Genomic DNA, 6,430 nt, shown 5'->3' with positions numbered 1-6,430 from the left:
CTCACGCATTATTTTAGCAGGTTATTCATTGTTTGTGTATTCTCTCTCTCTATATATATTTATTCATTTATTTATTTATATGTGCGTGTGTAATAACAGAAATATTTAACATTATCTATCAAATAGATATCATATGCAGTGCCTTTTGTTAATCATTTTTTTGCCATCATCATATTTTGCAATTTTGAAATTTTAATAAATTTGCAAATATATGTTTATTTGCATGTATGCTTTTTAAATTTGAATTTAGGCTATTTATTTGTTGTTGTGGTTGTTGCATTGTATTTGTATTTATTTGATTTTGTTGTAGTGTATTTGTTGTTTTATTGTTTTTTCTTGAAAGTGCATAATCTATTTTTGGAACAGTTGGTGTCGATTGTGAGCTAAGCCAAGCCATGCTATGCCCAGAATATGGTAAGTTGGAAAGTTTGGAAGAATGGGAACAAAGAGATAGATGTATGCTGTTGTGCTTATTATGCATTGGCTGATTGGGATGCGGAAGGAAGGAAAGAGGCACAAGATCGATGCTTGTTTGCAAGGCCCACCGTTCAAATTTCCATTTATATACTTTAACTCTGTGATTCAGTTGAACTGAAATTCATCGATTGAGGCTTTTTTCTTCACGTCAAGTTTTCAAGTTAGCTAATTTGTGGGATGATCGAGTTGACCGTGATGTGCAACAATTTCTCAATTAAATATCATTTTTAATTTTTGAATCAGCTTATCATCAAAAAGGCTCTTCATCTGGCACAATTGGTGTGTGCTTTTTCCCAATTGCTGTGCTTTTCGGGTTGCTTATTTTGAACGTTGCTATTGAAAATAGCTAAACTCTCTCACACTCCCTCAGTACTACGATTAAGCGGAAAAGCAAGCGTTGGCGGGCCGGTTGCAAAGGTTAACTTAAATGACAATTTCTTTTCAATATGAACAGTTTGCATTGACAGTTTAATTCTTTGAAAATATTGCCCATCTTCTGGTTCTTCATTTTCTCCATCCGTCCATCTTTTTGACGTTTCTTCACCATGATCAAACAACATCATTTCTGCTTCTATGGTAATTTTCAAACAATTATTTCTTTTTTATTCACATGAAATTCATTTCTTGCCAACATTTCATATGCACTTATTGAAATATACATTATATAAGATTTATAATACAATTGAATCGCGTACATACTTTTACAGTTCAATAATAATATTGTCCATATATAATGATTGTAATTTTTTAAAATCACTTTCATTCATCACTTATTATTATTTTAAAATAAAATTTTCTACTACCGTGCTGTAGTAATGTAGTGGTGTTTAATGTAATAAGAAACATTGAAGCAAAAATTGTCACACACAGCTTTCTATGTCAGTTTTCAACTCAACTATTTTTAGCTTAATTTGCATTTTCTGGGTAATATTTAATTTATAAGCATCGATTAATTGATTACTTGACATGCTGCAAATTTGCATTTGCACGCATACCTGATGTATGAATTATGATATAGTGCTTTAAAAAAATACGCGAATAAAAAATAACAGTACAGTTATAATATGATGATTGATCAATAATTTTCAGCAACTTAACGCATTCCATCGAATTTATATGGAAAAAGGGATGTTTTTGCTTAATTTAAAATAAAGAAAAAACAGATTTCCAATTAAGGTGTTTACAATGAATGTTCACATCTTACAGATTTATTATTCTTAACCATTTACAAAATCGTTTCAAGATAATAATAATAATAATAATTGCAAAAGTTGTCATTGGGATTGACTAATCGAGTGGAATAAAGCTGAAATAGTTATTTATTATCATTGTATATTTTTGCAATATTTCATCGCATCTCACGTGCATCTGGGAAGCAATATATATATATATTGTTTTACATCAATAACATTAAACTGTTTATTGCTTTTATTTTGAGAAATAAACAAAAGCAGCAATAATAGAATGTTTTTTTTTGGTTTTTCTTTTGATGCAGTTGAACGTTTGCAAAAAAATAATTATAATTTTTGCTTTATGCAATTTTTAAAAATTTCAAGTTTTATTTAAAATCATTAGCTTTTTAATAGTTGAAGTTCAGTTAGTTGTTTGCGTCTTTATAACTCGGCAGGTGTCCTTCAATTTTCAGTATATTTCCGGCAATCGAAGAAATATGCATAAAATATGGCATTCTTTATTTTTCAATGTGAGCTTGATTGAAGCGAGGCTAATATTGGGCGACCAGCTTTTGTGCATATTTCCAAGGTCCTCTTTTCAAACTTGGTCTCTTTTGTCAGCAAAGTTGGAATTGAATTCTGAAACTGAATGCGCACAACTACACTATTTTACCTGCCTGTTACACCTTTCCACGTAACTGACTTTAACGGTCAATTACGTGACATTGTTGTCATTAGCTTCGATGTTTGCGTGTGTTTGCTTTTACTTGCCTAAACATGCTCTACAAAAGTTTCTCCACTTTTCAACTTTCTGCATTTGCATTAATTGCAAATTTGCTTATTTATCAAAATATTCATTATTTTTATTTCTTTGTTTTGTATTTCTTTTATTTTTTTTGTTTGTATCAGATTTGCAATTTGCACGTGTTATTTTTTGCAATTTTTTGCTTCTTCTTCCTCCTCCTTTTACATCAGGAAGTAACTTGTTGAATTTAAAATGATGAATGCAAATGAAATTAATTTTTTTTCTTACAAAAATAATTTAATATTATTTGATTAGTTAAATTTTTTGGTTTTTCTCATATCTCATGTCGCAGTTTTGTAACATTTTATACAATTTATACTAAGGTAATTTTTTTTTTGGTATGCTATTTTTTGTGCTAATGTTCAACTGATTGTTGTCGAAAAATGCACACTCATTGAATAATTAATTAATTGTATCGTTTTGCATGAAGTACTCTTTCAAAATATTCTCAATCTGCTCATCAGCTCTGCATATGCCTATTTAAAAAAAAGGCTAAAGAATTGTTTCTGCATTCACTTTTCATCTTATTGAACTGAGAATAAGGAACATTTGGAGTGTGTTGTTTTCTCAGATTTTCTCTTCTGTTATGTTTTTCTTCGAAAAATAATGCATTATTTAAAAAATGAATTTTATATTTTGCAATAAAAACAATGCAGTTATGTGATACAGTATGATTGGAATTATTAATTTCGATAAATTTTGATTTCAAACAAAGAAAAGAAAAAATGAGAAATTAGTTTCTACTATTTAAAAGTAGGCAAAAATATAAATTAAAATGCATATAAGTTAAATTTGATGAAAATGGAAAATGAATGTAGTGTGAAAGATTACTCTTTTTACCAATTTCTAACTGATTGACTTACTTTATTATGGTAATATTTATTTCAAAGAAATAATTTTTAATAAAATAACGAGTTCTACTAAAACAACAACAGCTTTCTTTCTTACAATTACAATGGAAATCAATATTTTTTATTATTAAAAATAATTTTGCCATATAACTATGCATACTATGGGAAAATTATCATTGACCATATTTAATTGAAATGGAAAAATTGCAAGAATAAAATGAATGTCGTATGTAAATCTGATCACGGTGCAGCTGGCGAGTGAAGTAATATAATGAGACTGTGCAGCAGAAGCGCACTATGTAGCTGACCGCTTGACCGTCTGACCCAACATTTGAGCATTGTATCCTTCTCTCAGTAGATACAAATACTAGGAAAGCATAAAAATTTATATATTTCAAAATAAATGGATAATTTTTCTTATTTTCAGATAATTGTTAATTTTTAGATACTTTTTTCAAAATATAATTTTAAGTTTAGTTTATTCAATAATATATAACATATATATATATTGCAAATGTGTAGTGTAGTAGTAATAGCAGTAGTAGCAGTAGGAACAGCAGCAGAAATAGTAGCTGCAGTAATAGTAATAATAGTGATACTGGTGGTGGATTGGTTTGTTTGGATCAGTTATAGCAGTTGCCAATCAGAAAGCATGTGTTATTAGGGGAAGAAGTATATAATGCACACGGGCTGTCTGAGTTTTCTAAAAGCAAGCAGGCGCTTTTTTCTCTTCGGCTTTATGTCAGCTGTCGCTGTTGACGTGCTGCCTGCCAATCCTACGATGACTCTTCGCATTTCTTCACTTCATTTTGCCTTCGCGCTTGGGTCCATCGCCCTCTTTCGTGGTTTTATGATATTTCAGTGAAAATATTCACTTTCCCACTATTCTTAATTGTCTGTATTTTTCATTTCAGTAATTCTACTTTGACAGCTTAACAACGTTATTGGTTGGTTAGGAGATATGCTCAATTTTGGATAGGCAAACTGCTTCTTCTTCATCATCATCGTCTTATTCGAAGTCTGTGATTAAAATAATACGCGTCCATCAAAGCGTTCAACGAATGGCAACAATGCTTCTCTATTGGAATTGGCAACCTATGACTTGCCTTCTCGTTATACTGCTTGCTACCTTAGCAGATGGCTTCAATCTCGACCTACGCACAAAATTAATCCATCGTGGTGATCGTAAATCCATGTTTGGCTACGACGTGGCCATGTTCAAAAATTCTGCTAATGGCCAAGCAGGGTATGCTATATGTGCATAATTTTTTCTATCAATTTCAAACATTTGTCGAGTTTAAATAATTTTACATGTTAATATTATATTTAAGAAGAGACATATCGGGATTATTAGTTAGAATAACACTTTTATAAAGGCTAATTTTCATAAAACTTGGTAGAAATTTTCTCAGTGATTAACAAGCACTTGTGTGGTGTTGGAGGAACGTTGCAAAATTTAACTTAGCTTTGCGGCAGTTGAACGTATTTAAGCGCAGTAGACCTGTTTTTATAACAAAGCGGAAAAAGCATTTACTAAAACATGCGTAAGTTGATCGTTTTGACTGATTTTCAATTCGACGAAACAATAATATTTAAATTTATAATCTGTTTGTTTAATGTTTAATATTTATTGGAAAGTTGCATTTTTAATGAAATTATTCTCTTTTTTTTAATTTTATGTTGAAAATTTACTCGTACACACTTCTGTGAAAAAAATAAAAATAAAAATATGCATGTCATACGTACTTGTGTAATATATACATGTATGTATATAATGAAATGGTATAGCTGATGAAACACAAAGCAACAGAAAAAGTTTCCCCTTGAAAAGCCAAATTTAATTGAAAATTTTATTGAATTAATTAAAAAAATTTAATAAGATAATCTACATGTCATTTGCGAATTTGTCTTTATTTCAATGTTTTTTTATTTTCTTTAAAATTTTCAAAATTTATCCATAAGCAACGAAGGGCATAGTATTTCTTGTTTCCATTTTTTAAATTTAAATTGAATATGCTTGTCAGACAAATTTACCTTAATCTCAAGGGTAATTGTCTTCTCTCTGTAGTATTTTTTCACCAAATAGTATCATGGTAATAATCTCTGTTTGAGAGGGAAATTTCATTGCAAAATGGAAATCCCTTCACAGAGAGAAATGTTTGAAATCTTGTGAGACGAGAAAAGCATCTCTGCTCTATTGATCGATTTCTTTCTCTTCATATAGAAGACAATTGCATTTTACATTTAAACTGTTTTTTGTTTCTCTTAGGCATTCACTGTCAGCAGTTTAAACAATTGATCAAAAGTTTATTTAAATATATAAAAATACTTTTTATTATTTAAAAATAAGGAATTTTAAGCAATAGTACATGCATATGTAAATAATTAAGAATTCTTCAGACAATGTATGATAGGAATATGAGGCAATTTGAACAGAAAATAAGCATCCAGTAAAACTTAACACAGGAAATATTTTCCTACTGATAACTGATAACTGTTGAAGCGTAAGGAATTTATTTTTCGACCATGACTGATCTGTATGTTTCTTTTTAATTTCATTCATTAACGTTCATACATTTATCTACCTACGTGTATTTGCTTGATTTGCAACAACTATATTTCAACAAGAAGCGTTTTATATAATTTAAATAAATTAATAAAAAATATTATATATTGTCAAATTGTGGCAAGTAATATTTATGAATGTATTATGAATAACTGATTGGATTATGAGTGAATGCAATCAAACAAATTCGAATAAAATTATCTCTAAAAATAGCAATTAGATTTAGTTTGGCATGAAATTTATAAAACTCCCTCGCATTTAAAATGTCTTAGAGTTTATTTGAGTCATCAGATGTACGTCATTGTTTCTCCGATCAGAAACATGTGCATTTCAAATTGCCATTACTATTACTATTATTATTATTATTATTATTATTGTGGCTAAAAGAAAAATTAATTGAACAATTTTTCTTTTTCCCATGCCATTCACATCACAGATTTGTCAGTGATTTGAAATATTTCCAGAAGGTAAATTGACTTGAAGCGATCAGAAAATTATACTTCAAATATGCATCAGTCTAGTCCACTTAATTTGTAGGATTTTCCTAAATTTTCCTTAT

This window comes from Trichinella spiralis (assembly GCF_000181795.1).
Source record: "Trichinella spiralis strain ISS 195 chromosome Unknown Scfld4, whole genome shotgun sequence".
Lineage (NCBI taxonomy): Eukaryota > Metazoa > Nematoda > Enoplea > Trichinellida > Trichinellidae > Trichinella > Trichinella spiralis.
This window is presented reverse-complemented; position numbering follows the sequence as displayed.